We start from the raw sequence: 18,092 nt of genomic DNA, 5'->3' as shown, positions 1-18,092 counted from the left end.
ATGCATAATCTAATGAGTTAAGGGATGCTACCCTAACCAAACAAAGAGGGGTAACATACAAATATGGCTCTTCATTAATAGAGACGGGTACAATGGTAAAGTATCACCTTAAACAACTTGTGGGGTAGGTAAGGTGTAGTAGCTTCCCATTTGGTGGGACTCTTAGTGGCTTCCTCCCATGACATACCTGAAATTAGCAACATGCTAAATATGGTTAAAGGGTCCTAGTACATCTAGAAGAGGTGCAATGGGCAACTCCCCATTACTAGAGCAATTCATGGCCACTAGAATGCCGCAACTTCTTCTTCAATGAATCTAGTTATTTCTTCATTATCATGTTGCATAAGGGTCTTCTTGGCTTTTTGAAGTGAAAATTTGGCCTCCTTTGCGATCAATGCTCCTTCTTCAATACATGTACCATAAAATCCACTTCTAATTGAGAAATAGAGTATGTTTTCTTATTGCTAAACACCACATTATTCCTATCCTGCCATATACTCCATAAGTATAATCCTCTAATACAAGTCCAAATCAAAGGGGGAAGGCCATTCACTTCTCCCATTAAGATTTCTTTCCAAGTCAACTGATAGAGGTGGAAGGGGAAAATGAGTATATCATGGCATTCTCAAGCTTCGAATGCCAGACTTGATGGAGCACTTATTGATTCAATTGCTTCGAATGACATGGCTATGGCTACTTCTGGTATAATCATTGCACATTCTCACAAATGACATAGTGAACTCACTGATTTACCTCTTTGTTGTAGTCTATCTGCAAAGAGTTATTGATAACTACACGACTCAAGGGATGCCCCTCAAGCAAGCTCCATCTCCATAAGCTTGCTCCAAAGAAGAAAAGGAAGAAGAAGAAGTGAAAAGATTCACCCATGCCGGTCCTTCACTCTTTCTCACATGTTTCCTCTCTCTCTCTCTCTCTCTCTCTCTCTCTCTCTCTCTCTCTCTCTCTCTCTCTCTCTCTCTCTCTCTCTCTCTCTCTCTCTCTCTCTCTCTCTCTCTCTCTCTCTCTCTCTCTCTCTCTCTCTCTCTCTCTCTCTCAAGCAAGATGGAGAAGAAAGAAGTAAGAAGAAAACTCCACAAGGTTGCACACTATAAGAATGAGCTTATCCATTCATTTTTTAAGTTTTACACAGACTTGATTTTTGGGTACCCTACTCTCTTTTTTGCATAAGATCAAACTTCTCTTATTTTGTGCATACCTTCCAATCTTTAATTGGTCTTCCCAACATTAGTGAGATGAAGCCCCGTGCCACCTATACCTCACTCCAACATATATATTACAATTTATAGGGTCTCAAAAATAATTTACAACACAAATTTCTTCAAAAATTTTATAAGTGCCCAAAAGTTGCCTTTTGTGCCACATTCGCATTTATGTTTTTCCTTTATGTATGCATCCACACTTTGCATCTTTGTTATTTTGACCTTTTGATTTCTAGAGTCCTTTTGCTCAGCTTTTCTGAGAAAAGATTAATAATCCCCTCCTAGATAAGTGCCAATCATCTTCATTTTATGGCCGAAGGAAGCTAATGAAAAGTGATAAGAATCGAAGCTTGCTTGGAAGTGAGCTATGGCAGAGAGCAAGAGTAAGAAGAGAGAGAGACACAAATGGGAACTCCAACAATCGCAATGTGTGACTGGGCCTTCCTTTATTCAAACTATCACTAAAAGAATAAAGAATAAAGTGACAATGACGGGCGCCTGCCACATGCAGTGTGCAGTGGCAGATACTGTCAGTGTAGTAATACACGGGCGGCTAGGCAAAGGCACCTTTACCCCCAACAACCTCCCACTTAAAGGCGAATCTGCCCCAATGAGGAGTGAAAAGAAAAAGAAAAGACAATAGAATGTACACATGTACAACAGGATGAGGAAAAACGTCATCTCATCCAATGCCCATCAATCTCTTGAGGAAGGCAAAGTGCTTAGTAGTGAGGCTTTTCATGAGCAGATCTGCAGGATTTTCGTTAGTGAAGATCTTGACAAGGTCAATAGACTTGTCCTCCACGACCCCACATATGAAGTGACCTCATCTCAATGTGTTTCGTCTTCACATGGAAGACTGGATTCTTGGCTAGCTGAATAACACTCATAGATTCCGAATGCAGCGTAGGTATAGTATCAATCCCAAGGTCATGAACCAGACGGCCTCCTTGCAAGCCTCAGTGGCCGCAACATACTCAGCCTCAGTGGTGGTAAAGAGAGCCGTACACTTCTGAACCCTAGACATCCAAGAAATAGCACCTCTAGCATAGGTGAAGACATAGCCGGAAGTGGACTTCCTACTATCTGCATGTCCTGCATAATTGGAGTCTATGTAGCCCACAACTTCTGTATCCTGATTGCCATAGCAAATACACATATTTGTTGTGCCCTTCAGGCATCTCATCATACCCTTTATGGCATCTCAATGCTTCTTGCCAGATGTAGCCATATAGCGTGCCACAACACCAACTGCAAAGGCAATATATGGACGAGTGGCTATCATGACATACATCAAACTACCCACGGCTAATGCATAAGGGATCTTGGCCATCTTGGCCCTCTGCTCATCCATCTGCGGATAATTGGCCTGTGAAACCTTCACATAAGAAGGTAATTGACAGCCAATAGGCTTTATGTCCTACATGCAGAAACACTCAAGGACTTTATGAATGCACTCCCTCTGAAAGAGGTAGAGTAGTCCTTGATGCCTGTCGCGCTTGATGCGCATACCAAGAATGTGAGAGGTCTATCCCAAATCCTTCATCTTAAAGCTCTTCTTCAATGGAGATTTAAGAATATCTAGCTCATCATGAGCTTTCCCTGCTATCAGCATATCATTCATATAAAGTACCAAAATAAGCAAGGAGCCATCACGGGCTTTCTTCATATAAAGACATGGATCCATAGTACTTCTGTTGTAGCCCTATGACTGCATAAATGCATAAAACTTATGATACCACTCCCTAGGTGCCTGCTTCAAGTCATAAAGAATTTTCTTCGATTTGCACACTAGGTGCTCCCTGCCATGTTCTATAAAGCCCTTAGGCTGCTCCATGTATATCTCATCATACAAATCCCCATGCAAGGATGTAGTCTTGACATCCATCTGATACATGTCCAAGTCAAGCTGTGTCACCAAGGCCAAAACCAAGCGTAGGGTGGTCATCTTGACCACATGAGAAAATACTTCATCAAAGTCAACTCCATGCTCCTGTTTAAAACCCTTAGTGATAAGTCTTGCCTTATAAGCCAACTTGGGGTTTCCATGGGTACTTTTCACTTTGTACACCCATTTGCATGGCAAAGCCTTCTTGCCCTAAGGTAGTGCAACCAAATCCCAAGTCATATTCTTGTGCAAGGAATCTATCTCAGACTGCATAGCCCTCTCCCAGGAGTGATTGTCACCCCTACACATAGCCTCATCATAGGTGAGAGGCTCTCCTACATCTGTAACCAAGACATAATGCATCGAGGGCTCAAATCTATCAGGTGGACATCTATCTTTAGTAGACCATCTCACCGCAGCAAGCTTTGTGGCTGGTCCAACACCCTAGCCATGTGTACCAACTGCTACTGCAAGTTGTCCAACTGGTTGTGTGCAAGAGCATGTGGCTCCTCTTGGAATATAACCCTGCATATGTCTACCACCTTTTTAGATTGTCTATGTATCTTGTCTTCATGGAAGACTACATCATGGCTGCAGATGACTTTCTGCGCTTGTGGATCCTAGAGGCGATAACCCATCTCACCTGCATCGCCATAGCCAAGGAAAATGCATTTGACACTCTAAGGATCCAACTTAGTACTCTTGTCTTTGGGCACATGGTAGATGCCTCACATCCAAAGACACGTAGATGCGCATAAGATGGAGGTTTCCAAGTCCATACCTCCTTTGCAACCTGGAAATCCAAACCACTAGAAGGTGATCTATTTATGACATACACAGCTAAATTGACCGCCTCAGCCCAAAGGCTCTGTGGTAAACTTGCATGGCTAAGCATACTGCATACATGCTCCTGGATGGTTGTATCCATCCCCTCAGTCAAACCATTCTGGGGTGGGGTATAGGGGGCGGTCAACTGATGCTTAATACCCCTCTTGTCACATACTTACTCAAAAGCACGTGATACATATTCTCCCCCATTGTCAGTCCCAAGGCATTTCAACCTATGCCCTAGTCTGGTTCTCAATCAATGCAAGCCATCTCGGAAACACAGCCAAGACTTCTGACTTAAGCTCAATGGGATAAGCCTAGACTTTACGCGAAAAATCGTCAATGAACGTCACAAAATACTTTGCACCACCCATAGATTGACAGGGCATGGAGTCCACAGACATCCAAATGTACCAATGCCAAGGGCTCACTCATGCATGTCCTACCAGCCTTCTTATGCGTATTTCTAGTCTGTCTGCCATAAAGACAATGCTCACATGAATCAAAACATGCATAGTCAAGGGGAGGTAAGTATTGCAAACTAGAAAGCATTTTCATTCCCTTCAAGGACATATGGCCCAAACGGGCATGCCAAAGAGATACATGTGGGATGGAAACCACTAACAAAACATTGTCAACAGAGGACCCATCAACTATAAGAGGATAGAGGCTGCCAACTTTGGCACCTCTCGTAAGCACAAGTATGCCATGGGTGATCTTCCAGGCAGATTTCCCAAATGAAACATGAAACCCAGCATCATCAAGCTGCCCTACAAACATAAGACTGTGTGTAAGTGTAGATACATGACATACATCCTATAACATAAAAGTAAAGCCAGTAGAGAACTGCAGCCGTACATCCCCAATGCCAACAATAGCAAGTGACCTGTCATCACCCAAGCGAACTGAATCAGAGATAGTGCAGTAAAAGTGGAACCACTCAAGGCATGGTGTAACATGAAATGAAGCACCAGAATCCAAAAGCCAGTGTTGCGCATACATAGAGTGAACATCGGTCAACGACACAGCATCACAAGAACTAACTGTAAGTATGTACTCCCCATCGGAGTCATCAGTTTGCATGACATTTATCTCCTCGATTTTCACACTGGATTTTGCAGGCATAATGATGTGATCAAAGGACTTTTCCTATATTTTGTCTTTCCCCTTCTCTTTGTGCTTCTCATTGCGCAACTCATGACACTATGGGCGTATATGACCCTTCTTGCTGTAATGATGACATGTCACATTAGCATTTCTCCCACGAGACTTGCTACATGACTTACCACACGACTTAGACCTAGACTTCTACGAGTCTCTGCCATGGCCATTCCCATGGTCATTCTTGCCATTACCATCTCTGCCTCTAACAATCAAAGCATGCGACACATGAGAGGCATCCAAGTTCTTACGGTTGATATTTTCCTATAGAAGAGCACTCTCTACATCAGTTCAAAATAGTAGCAGGAGCACATAAGGCAGTGCGGAATACATCCCATGACTCACTTAGAGTCCCAAGCAAAAACAATGGAGTAACCTCATCATTAAAGGTAATACCTTGAGAAGTCAAGTTCTTGAGAATAGCATGGAATTGACTCAAATGAGAAGACATTGTCATATTCTCCTTCATGCGCATGTCCATAAGCTTCTTCAACCAATACATTTGACCTGCTGGACTTTTCTTGTCATAGAGGTTCTTAATTTTATCCCAAAGCTGCCAAGCACTCTGTGCTTCCTCAACCACATTGTAATGCACCTGTCCAGTGAGAGACAAGATGAGGGTGGACTTGCATAACTCATCAAGCTCATCCCATTCGTCATCAATCATAGTTTTAGGCTGCTTGCAATGCATCCTTAGTGGCTTTATCTGCAATTTCTGCACCAATACCTACTAAACTTGGCTCTTCCAATAGGCATAATTTTTACCATCAAGCTTAGTGATGTTGAGCATAGCATTGTCAGTGGAAGAAGAACCCATAATGTAGTCCAAAACAGTGCAGATGATTCAAAACTGCTTGCTATTTTCTATTGTAAATAGCCAAAATACCACCAAAACCAAGGCAAAATGACCACGAACTGATAGTTAATGATGTTGCCCACCAAGGACTATCAAAAGTACATAAAATTAGGATGATTTAGCATGAAAATTCCACATCGGTCCATATATAATTGCTTGCTATAATAAATTACAGCCATGTACAATGAGAGTAAACTGTAGGAAAAATCAATGCACCAAGTCAACCACTGACTGTCAAAGCATAACTAGCATCAAGCGGGCATAAATTAGCATATGATAGTCATACGAACATCGAGCAAATACCCAAGCATGTCAAACGAATCTGTCAGCAAGCTGGCACACCCCCTGTGTAATAGGGCAAAGTGTACACAACACTAGAAAGACTTGACACAAAGAGGTGTATGCTCAAGGAGTGCGAAGCCCAAATCATCCCAAGTACATGTATGCGGACCACGGCATATCAACCATGCAAGATCCAAGTGAAGAAGATCCCATTCTCAGAAGACTCAAAGCTCAATAGCATAAACCACCTGCTCAATGTCTGTCAAACATCCAATGATGCTCCCACTGGCACAAAAGTTGTATGAATCAAGCCAAGAAGCTTAAGAAAGGCATATGAGAGCACCAATGATGAAAGATCCAAGACCAGACATCATGAGCATATAGGCTATGTAGCCTCCAATTAGAGCATCCATAGACATCAACTATATCCCAAATACAACTTTGGCAAGCCAAGAAATATCCCAAGTAAGTTTCGAGAAGCCATATGCAAGCTAAGTCAAGGCACTAGTAGCAGTCGGCTCCAAACAATGTGACTAGCATGTAGCAGTGGCATAGGCCAAGCATGTCAAGACCGATCAGACATAGGTAACATACATGCCATATGTACATCTAAGATGGAGCATCAAATGCATTCCAAAGCTGAGCTCAAGCTCAAATGAAGATCCGAAACCAAAGACAAACTTGATGTCGTACCCCGAAGGTCAATACTTCATTGCATATCCCAAAGACATAGCCCGAAACCAATAGGCATAACCAAACTGGAGATAACATAACCTCACAACCAAGGTAGCATAAATCCCAACCAACAACAAAGTGTCCGCATCCAAATCAAGGCTCAATAGCTCTCAAATAGCATATCCGGGCTTGTAAGAGATAGTAGCATGATTTAGATTATGGTTTTTATTTCTTTACATTGATGTGTATATTAATTACTTCATTGTCTCATTCAAATATGCAGACATCCACCCCTTTGCCACCCATCCCATTATGTCATTTGGTTTCCATGCCTACAATTAGACGTCACATCGAGATACAAGCAACTCTCAAAAGTTCTGAAATGAGTGGGAGCCCCATTAGCTAAAGAAGCATGAGGACTTTGAGGTAGAAATCAGTGGCACCGATTGGGCTTTTTTGTCAAATTGCATGTTTTATACTTGGGATGGTAACCATTAGCTCAAAGCATGGATGAATGAGATACGCACATGTGAGTGGTCCTAAATTGCAGGACCTTAACATTTTGCAATTTGTTTGTTGCTTACGTCGTCATTAACATAATTGAATGTTTGCAATAGTCTTTCCAGATAACGTGAGACAACATGTATGTGTTCGCCTTGTGAAAGTGACAAGTGTGGCAGAGGGGGAGAGATTTTGTCAGCTATATCTAGTACAAACAAGTATGCAATGGACCATATTCTCATATGCTTGGATTGCCTTTGTGTGATAAAGGTCACATGGATGATGAAATATGCATGAGATCCTAATATAGAATGTACACAGGCTCTCACAAAAGGGGGTTGTCCATACCTTGTATCTAGACCTTGTTTGTGAAGTAAGGATGCTAGGGCACATTAACCATGCAAATATTTTTTATAAGTTAACTAATGAGACAAAGGCATGGATGCAAGTGCATAAAAAGCTGATGTCCATTCCCATATGGAACAATGCACCATTGATTGCACTTGCCCATGTCATGTGGAAGGTAGGTAGTTCTTCAAACTAACTTAACAATGTTTTTCTTGATGTATTTTTGCTCAATGCAATGATGTTATCCTTAATTACCAAGTGCAGAACGAGTATAATATGGTAGTGCGACCAATTGAACATAAATGGGCATAGCTATTCAGCTTTGAGTTTAGAACCAAGTGGGGTGAGGCATACTATAGTGTTAATGAAAAGCTCGTCAAGAAAACTCGATGTTTGCTAAGAGTTGTAGATCGCAACCTTTGAGAGAAGTGGTATCAGTAAGTTAATATCTCTTTGTAGTACTTGCCATTTATATATCCTCAAACTACATTGCTCTAGAGTAACAATGTTTTTGTCAATGTAGGAAAACATGTGCGATGTAGTTTTGCTTATGTGTACACAATGGAAGTGATATATCAAGATGTAATATCAAATCATGCACATAAAAGTGAGAGGTATATGAATGTATGTGCATGTGGGAGTAACAATGTGATATTATTTTTGTCCTAATATTAACAACTTAAAGTGTTTAAGACAGTGGACCCAATGCAAACCCTTGACCCTTGTAAAAATAAGAGGGGAAGAGAGAGAGAAGTTGCTAATTTAGAGAGTGAGTGAGTGAGTGAGGGGGAGAAAGAGAGAAGTTGCTATTTGAGAGAGAGAGAGAGAGAGAGAGAGAGAGAGAGAGAGAGAGAGAGAGAGAGAGAGAGAGAGAGAGAGAGAGAGAGAGAATAATTGGTGGAAGATGGGGGATATATATATATATATGTATATATATATATATATGTATATATATATGTATATGTATATATATATATACATATACATATATATATACATATATATATATATATACATATATATATATATATATATATATATATATATATATACATATATATATATATATACACCTATACTTGAGGTAATTAACATGGGGAGGAGAAACATAGGATGGGACAATCGTGGTGGAAGCGGTGGAGGTGGTGGTGACAGTGGTGGTAGAGGTGGTGGTAGTGGAGATGGTAGTGGCAGTTGGGGGCCATAGTGGTGCTTGATATGTGCACAAGAGAAGAGAATGAATAAGTGGACTACGTGGAACAAGAGATGGAGGTTGCCCAAAAAAGCTCACTCTCAAAAAACTCGCTTCTCGCATGCACTCAACAATGTCATGCCTTGGAATGTAGTCATCTTTGGGGCTGGTATAAATTAACTGCTATACAACCATTAGAGCCAAAAATGCTTCAAAAAATGCACTTTTGTTAATCACAAGATTAAGGAAAGGGCCAAAGAGAGTTTGCCATGTGTGCAAGAATATAGTATTCTTGTCTCCTCCTTTTTGGAGATAATAGAGTCCACTTCATGATTCTCTCCTCGCTTTTAGCCAAAATCTCCGAAGTCTGACATGTTTTGGTAGTCCCAAAGTCCTTATTTACTTATAAATTTGACTAAGCACATAATAAAGATGTTGTGAAGTTAATAATGAATTTTTTGAAAGTCGGGAGCTTTTAGCATCCAATATATTTTCATTAGTCTTCTTAATATTCATTTTTAGTTCATTCGCATTTCTCGGTGAGCTTCTTTCTCTATGAATTCAATCCAAGCATGGCATCCAAAAGGTGCCCTTCTCATTTAGTAAACTCCTGCACCATCCATAGCCAAGGAGCTTATGGAAATTGGGAGCCCAAAATTTTTGCATAAACAATTGGGTTACCATATTGCCCTCTTGCAAGGGCTCTCACAAGGTGAAAAGAAGAAAAAGAGAGGACATAAAACATCATTAGAAGGGATGTATCATTGCTTTCAATATTATGCATGAAGAGTTGTTTGTCAATGTGCAACATGTTTACATGGCCAAGGATATGCACTTATCTCCAAATGAATGTGTTTGCCAGCAAACACATTGTAAGTCTTAAGTTGATAACATATGTTTTTTTTTCATTTAAGCAAGTACTAATATCGAATTCTTGGTTGTAGATATATTTCTATCAATAAGTACTAAATGGCAACTTGTGGAGAGCTTGAGTGTAACTTTTAATGTGATTCATAAAGCGTTTGTTTGTAGACATTATCTATGCTGATGAGACCGTTGCTTCTTTTAGTAAGAGAATAATTTTTATATATCATGCACAATATGTGGTTCCCTCTAGAGAGGGTACATATGGATATACCAAGGATTTGCCATTGCCAAGCCTCTCATCTCTAAATTGGGAGATTCCTAATATGTCAAGATATTCAAAAGTCCATGACAGCTGGAAGGATCTCAAGAAGAATACGCTTGTTATGGTTTATACCCTTGCATATCTTTGTGGCCTACTTCAAAATAGTAAATTTACAAAGGACAAAGGTATCTTGGCTAAGTAGAAATTTTGCAGAAGCAAAACTAGACAACATTGTAGGAAGGCTTTGGAAATATAGAGAGTATGACCATAAGGGTGATACCATGAGGTGTTTTGTATGCCCCCAATACTTGTCTTTGTGTTGTAACATTGCATGACAAACTCTTACTTTGGGATTCGATTATAGAAGATACAAACTTAACCTAGGCATTTGGATTCCCTTGGATTTTGATATAGATTGCACACCCTTCAAATTTAAGGTGCAACTTATAGCACATGAAGAAAAAAAGGAGATAAATATTACTTCCAATTGGAGTCTTAAAGATGTAAGGGATACCTTGAGCTACTAGGTAGTACATCCCCTAAATATAAGTTCAAAGTAAATGGTAAAACAATTGGAAAAAGAGCTGAATGCTCTTTCTCTTGTATGAGTTGCTTGCCTCTCACAATTTTAAGCTTCGAGCCATAAATATGAAAACATTGATTACATTTACATAGGACAAAAAGTTTTTCATTGAATCAAGAGTTACAAAATTGAAGTAAAAATATACAAGGATGAAAAATAACAATAAAGATTTCTTCTTGTTTCCATTTGCATCTATTTGTCTTCTTTTGGCTTTGTAACTTCTTCATCGCTTTCTGTAAAGATATCTAATCTCCTTACATCGGCTTTTTTCTTTGGTTGTTGGAAGAATTTGACTAGGACAAGGGGCCTCTTCTCTTCAAGCTAACGAGGAGATGGATGAGACTCATACATGTAGGGTAAAGAATGCTAAACTAACATGTACTTGAGTTCCTTAATGAAGAGTAAATAAAATGGAAAATGAGTTGATTGAGCCTCACTTTCCCTTGTCTATTCCATGCCATGATGAGAGCATCCACTGTAGCTTTATGAGAAGGAGACCCTTCATATCCAAGGACCTTGAGTTTGAATGGCTAGTGGTAACCAAGAACATGCGAGTCATGGTGGACATGCAATACTTAGGGGTTGTGGCAATCAATGCAATAATGATGTCAACCCCATATGTTTTAGCCCTATAAAACAAGTGGTCCTTGATGAGTTGATAGAAGAGTCAGTGAATGATGGCATGCTAGTCATTGAAGAATCCATGTATGAGACAATCGTGATTTCAACTCCACTTGACCGTAACCTTATGGGTAATGTTCCAATGGATGGCATAGATCAAACTTTTCCCTTTGATCTAGATGGGTTAAGTATTGAGTCAAAAAAAGTAAAGCTTTGTTTAGACCAGCACATATGGAAGAATTCTCAAAGGAACATTATTTCAATTGGGTGCTATCTTATATTGATGTTTCATGGCAGACTACATGGAGGACAACTATCTGTTTTAGACTAGATTAAATTCTAGTTTAATTGCATAGATGTGTGTCTTACATACGATAAATGCACTCAAGATAAGCTTTCTTTCAAGCTAAAGTATGCATTATTCAGATCAACCTATGGAAAGTTATTGTAGTTTTAATGTAGCAAGGTCTGTATAGATAGCACAATCACTATTCACCAAAGGAGCTCTAATTGAGACATTTTGAACCAAGTTTCCAATTTCATGGTTCAATATGGATGCATTACTATTGTACTTTATCCTTAGATCTAGTTCCATGAGGTACCTTAAAGACTTTGGATTCTCTGTAATGTCTAGATAGAGTAGTACTCTACCCTATCTCTACCACTTACAAAAACCATGTAACAAGTCTTATCCTTTGTTTTTGTGGGCCAAAACATATGAGTGGGAATGGAATGTAAAGAGTGGAAAATAAGTATTAGCACAATAAAAATACTCGGTCACATTGACAGGGTATATAAGGTGTAAAGAGGCATAGTTAGGGCATCAAGTTATGAATACTCAAGTCTCTTCACCTTCCTTTCTAGTTTTCATGGCTTCCTCTCTCTCTTTCTATCTCTCTATCTCTTTCTCTAGTATTTTTCTATCCTCTTTGTAGTATTCTCTCGCTTCTCTCTTCTTCCTCTCTAGTCCTCTTCATTACAAAGAGAGAGGGCTATGTGTATGTGTGTGTATATATGTATAGAAGCTAAGTTGACAATTTGCACCTACAATCTCTCTTTGTAATGGCCCCCTACTGCATCACCAAACCCCCTTCCTAAAAAAAGGGAAAAAACAATTGAGGAACAACTAATTAGTCAACCACCATCACCTTCATGTGCCCCCCATTTCCCCCACCCTCGTTGACCCCCCTCCCCAAATTTTGACTCCCCTCTCCAATAACTAAAAAAACCCTCCCTCATCCCTTAGTTTCCCTCCCCCCCTCAAGTTATTGGTATCCAATTTCTCCCTTACCCCCCCAACCCCAAAAACCACCACTTATATAAATAAATTCCCCTTCTCAAACTTAGGGAGTAGACAATCCCCCCCATTGCACCATTATGAGAGAGAGAGAGAGAGAGAGAGAGAGAGAGAGAGAGAGAGAGAGAGAGAGAGAGAGAGAGAGAGAGAGAGAGAGAGAGAGAGAGAGAGAGAGAGAGAGAGAGAGAGAGAGAGAGAGAGAGAGAGAGAGAGAGAGAGAGAGAGAGAGAGAGAGAGGGGAGTGGTTTTCTTCTCCCTTGGGACCCTCATCAGCATCATCTTTTGTCTTCCCTATTGTACAAGCAGTCTTTATTTCATCATTGCCAATGTAACCCTCATCAACATCATTATCATCACCCTCATTATCGTTTCCTTGGTTCCTTTATTATCTTTCTAAATGTGCTCACATGACTTCTAATTTATTGGCCTCATTTGATTACAATTGCCACATTGTGACCCTCTCCATCATCACTAGTATTATTCTCCATCTTTTGTGATTTATTCTCATCATCAATTTTAGTCATCCTTGGAAGTCCCAACAAATCAAAGTTCATTGTGGACTACTACCAAAAACATAATGGCACCCAAATGAAGGAGAGAACAAGGACCCATGCAAGTTAGAGGTATTAATCAAGTTTAAGAGACTACCATATCTACAAATGACAAAGAAAAGGGATAGTTAACATTCCATTATCAAGTTGAAAAGGTTGGGTTTTTGTAATGTTGAGTTGTTATTAAGTTATTCTCATTATTTAAGATTATTTAGATTGTGCTTGCTATTAAATTAACAAGATCCAATGAGCATGTAGCCATTGGATATTTTTGTCCATTGATGCTATTAGTAGTTGGGCTAGCCCCAAGATCCGATAGGAATGCTAGAGCTCCAAATGTCACTACTTGGTATCCAAATTTGAGAGCCAAGTAGTGTAAAAGGCCAAGCATGTTATTACTTTATGGGGCCTTACACTAAGGAGCTTAGATGGGCTCTACTTTGAGTAAGTAAATCCCTCAATAGTTTATAGTAGGGATGGAGGGTGTCATGATTCCCATTGCTAATTTTGGGATGGAAGACATCAAGTTTAAAGAAAAGGTAGCATGACTTCATGAGTGTTGCAAAGCAGACCACATGGTAAATTTAGCATCTCAAATCTTACATATACATAACTTAATTAAAATAAAAGAATGTCAATGTATTAACAAATTTACCAAGAATAAGAAAGAAATACATGATAGGCCCAACCCTCCCTATGACAAAAGCCATAGTTTTCTATCCTCTATTATAAAACATTGGTGTACATAGCTATTTATATTCATATCATATATCTAATTGCAAAGAAGATACAAATATCAATCATACTACACAATTTTGTATATTAAGAAGTTTTCTATAACTTGCTGCAATTGATGAAGAAAATTTTGTGTATTGAACTATGTTGTTTTGACATTGTGATTGTGTTTGACCTCTAAAAAAACTTCGAAAGCTCTCAATTTTGGCTTTAGGTGAGGAAAAAGTAACAAAATTAAGTTTTTGTCTTGCTCTCATATTTTGTACATGATCTTATTACTTTTATAAAGAAAGTGAAAAAAACCTTCTAAAAATAAACCACATAAGAAAGTAGCAAAGCATTCCATAAAGAAAGCTTATTTTAATAAAATCATATCTTGAATATAATACTATGAAAATAATGTGCTAGTCCTATCACATGCGACACTTTTTCACCTTTCTATGAAAATAATATTCCATGAATTTTACATGAAAAACTACCTCATGTTGCAAATTTGTGCTTGTGGGATGTTAATGTGATTGTGAGTGGTAAATAGTTATTAGGTAAGAATATCAATGGGGTTTACTTTTTAATGAAGCTAAGATAAAATATTAAGATTTTAAACTAAATAATATACATATAATATAGATGACATATAGAGAAATTAATAAATAATACTTACTTAATGTACATATATGGACCCAAATTTATTTTGGTTAGTGAAGTAAAATTTGACTCATGGGTATCTTAAGATTGAAATACCTTTAAAAAGTAAAACAAGGAACAATTGACCAAAGCAATACTTTTAAATGGCAAGAGAGTATATTTTTGGAAAATTTTATAAAAATAGACTAAGAGGTTGATTTTGGAAAAGATTAACTTAAAGACCATGTATATTTAGTCAAAACCATCTCTACAACAAGTTATAATTCTTTCTATAAGCTATGACTTTAGTTTTTATAGAAGAATAGAGTATCTAGAGGAAGGTGTGAATGCAAATAAATTTGAATGTGCACTCAGCAAAAACTGACATGATGGGAAAAACTGCAACCACAACATAATTTAAATAGCAATCCATCTAGTTGGAAAATGGATATCATTAAAAAAAACCAACACCATGTCAAAAAATTTCAATATATTTGGGTGTTTTTTTAAGATTTTATTTTTAAAAATTAATTCATTAGAAGGTTTGTATTTATTTTATTTTTTAATATTATGTTGACATGGTTCTATTTGTTTTTTATTTTTCATTCATTTCAATCAATAAAATATTGGCTAAAAATTAAACATGAAAATTCACTTTATTTTCTACAATTTTAGTAATTATTTAACTATTTTACTAATTTTGAAAATAATTTACTTATTTTAGAACTTAGTTTCTTTTCAAATAAATATTTTTCAAATTAAAAAAAAAAGCTCATTTCCATGATCCATAATTATGAAAGGAAATTTGGTATTTTTTCACATTTTTCTAAATTTTTATGATTTTACAAGGATTTTATTGAATCATTATGAAATTTTGAAGGCTCATTAAATTTGTTTTATATTTTTCAAAATTTTTAGACAAATTTTCAATTGATAAGAAATTATCCAATTTTTTAAAGAAAAGGTTTATGTTTTTTGTTTATTTTTAGTATTTTCATTTTTATGATTTTTAGGGTTTTAAAAATGTTTTTATGGTTTTTTTAGAATTTAAAAATGTCAAAAATAGGGCACCCCCGATCGTGGATTGCATTTGGTTGTGTGTGAACATCTACAAGCTCACCACAAAAAAACCATAGGCACGTCCTCACATGTGAACGACCACTATCACAACGACCATTCTCACACATGCATGAAAATTGTGTACGCAAACAACACCTTGTGTAGGCAGCATGCTAACATGGCATGGTGGGAGAAGGGCTGACGGCCCTCCAACGGTGGCAACCTTGACGGGAGTGGTGGTAGGATCCGCGAGTGGCGCCTGATGAGGGAGGGAGGCAAAGGGAGGAGAAAAGGAGGAGGATGGAGGAGAGGGGAAGAAGAAGAAGAAGGGATGATGTGGGGGTGGAGGGAGGAAGAGAGAATGGAGGAAAGGAGGAGAAGAAGATATGGAGGTGCGGGGGGAGGAGGGGGCACGCAGGAGAAGGAAAAAGAGAGTGAGGGAGAGGGAGAGGGAAGGAGGGGGTGGGTTAGGATGGTTGGGAAGAGGGGGGGATTGTTTTTTTTTAATTTTTTTAAATAAAAAATTAGGATCCCCCACGTCCCTTGCATGAACATGGGCGGGGGTAAAAAATTTTGCACTAATAGGAACGATAGGATACAACTGAGAATCTAGATGCCTGAACACGACACCGCGAAAGTTCGACATGTGGGGCAAAGCGAAAATTGACCGTTTATGCAATACCCCTGGGAGGGAGGCACAAATTCAAAATTTAACAGAAAATTTGATTCAGAGAGATTCGGGCATCACATCAAGATGCCATCAAAAGCAAAATTGGGCATAGCGACATCTGGCACATTTGGCAACAAAAGGGGGGTTCACATGAAAAATATGAATAATCAGCCATGAAAATTCAAACAAATTATTTGCACAAAATCCCACAATCGAAATGAAATGCAGAAAGAAGGAAAATTGTCCAAAATGAAGAGGTGGACAAATTGTTAAAAAAAAGTGATATTAAACAGATCGACTTCTAGCATGTCAGAACGCAGTTCCAATAAGAATAAAACCCATTCATGTGGACAAAACGGTAAAAATACACTTGAAAAATCGAATAGAAATTAAATCCAAATAATCCATAAGTCAGAACACGAGGTAACAAAAATGAAAAATGTCCAAGGAATAGTGATCAATAGGATTGTCAAATCAAAACTCGATTCTGGTGCAAGAAAGGTATGTTCACATGGAAAAAAATAGTAAAAACAAGCACGAAAACACACGAAAAAATTAATAACACAAAATCAGTGGGCCAAAACATGATCGAGAGCAAAAAGAAAAAGTGTGTAGGGGAGTAGGTCAGACAAGCATGGCTAATTAGATTTGAATTACGAGGTAAACAGGGCAGGTTCACATGGAAAAAGAGCAAAAATGATACACAAGAATTCCCAAAAACATGCAATAATTAATCATTACGGACAAACCATGCATCAAAATGACAAGTAGTAAAAAGGAAAACTATAAAGGATAAGGTGTAGGTTTGAGTTGTCACATTAGATTGGTATTTTGAAGTAGAAAAGGCATATTCACATGTAAACACGTGAAATTTGTAAAAAATTCTTTAAAAATTAATAACTCATGAACCGTGGCTTAAAATTGAGTGCCATAAAAAGGAAAAGTAGCAATTTTGAAGGGACAAATAGGACTACAAGATCTGATTGCAATTTTGATGAATGCAGGATACATTCTTATGAAAAAATGGCAAAATAAAAGATAAAGACAAATGAACAAGGAATGTCCTAGGAATGAGGTGAAAATAGGACGGGTAGGTGGGGAAGGAACCCCATTAGGGAAAAATCAGGACATGGTATACTTGAATGATTAGATAGGGATGTTTCCATGAGGGTATGCAAAAGAGATGTGCAAGGACGTATCCCTGCACTTAACACCTTAACAAGGAGGGGATACTACGCAGCAGGGGCCTAACACTTGACCATGACTACCCATACATCCCCACACTTAAAACATAACCAACTCTTGTAAACAAAAGGACTAGAGTTAGAAGAACTTGGCTTGATTTGCAGATGATCGAAGTGAACTGTTGCCGACGTGTGAAGGGTCGTAATCATCGACAGAAGGTACCATGGCTCACCATATCACACTTATCCAGTATGGCAGGGACCATGCAGCAGCACCCAGGGAGGTAGCATTATTGATGAAGAGCTGGTTAAGTTGTCAATGGTAAAGTATACAACACTCAATCTCGACAATAGTCATTCATGTTGGAATGATAGATTAGTCACTCGCCCCATGACTCACATCACTCGAAGAGAATGATTGAAACCCATATCTCACATTGGTTTTAGAAATCGACAAGAGAGATGGTTCAAAGGGAGTATGCTTGCGTGCACAGTTTGATGGTGCATCAATGCATCCCAAAAAACCCATCTAGCATCAGTACAAGAAGGAAGATCAAGGAGCCTTATTGTGCACTGCACCAAACAAAGTGAGGTGTGTAGTGAGGATAGAGGAGGCACGTCTCGTGTGTACATAGGAAAACGACAATATAAACTCCAATTTTCGTAACGTCCCTCAATTCTCACCTCT

Source organism: Lygodium microphyllum, chromosome 18, assembly GCF_053477565.2.
Source record: "Lygodium microphyllum isolate KBCC chromosome 18, Lygodium_microphyllum_v1.1.10, whole genome shotgun sequence".
Classification (NCBI taxonomy): Eukaryota; Viridiplantae; Streptophyta; class Polypodiopsida; order Schizaeales; family Lygodiaceae; genus Lygodium; species Lygodium microphyllum.
Note: the sequence above shows the minus strand (reverse complement) of the source record.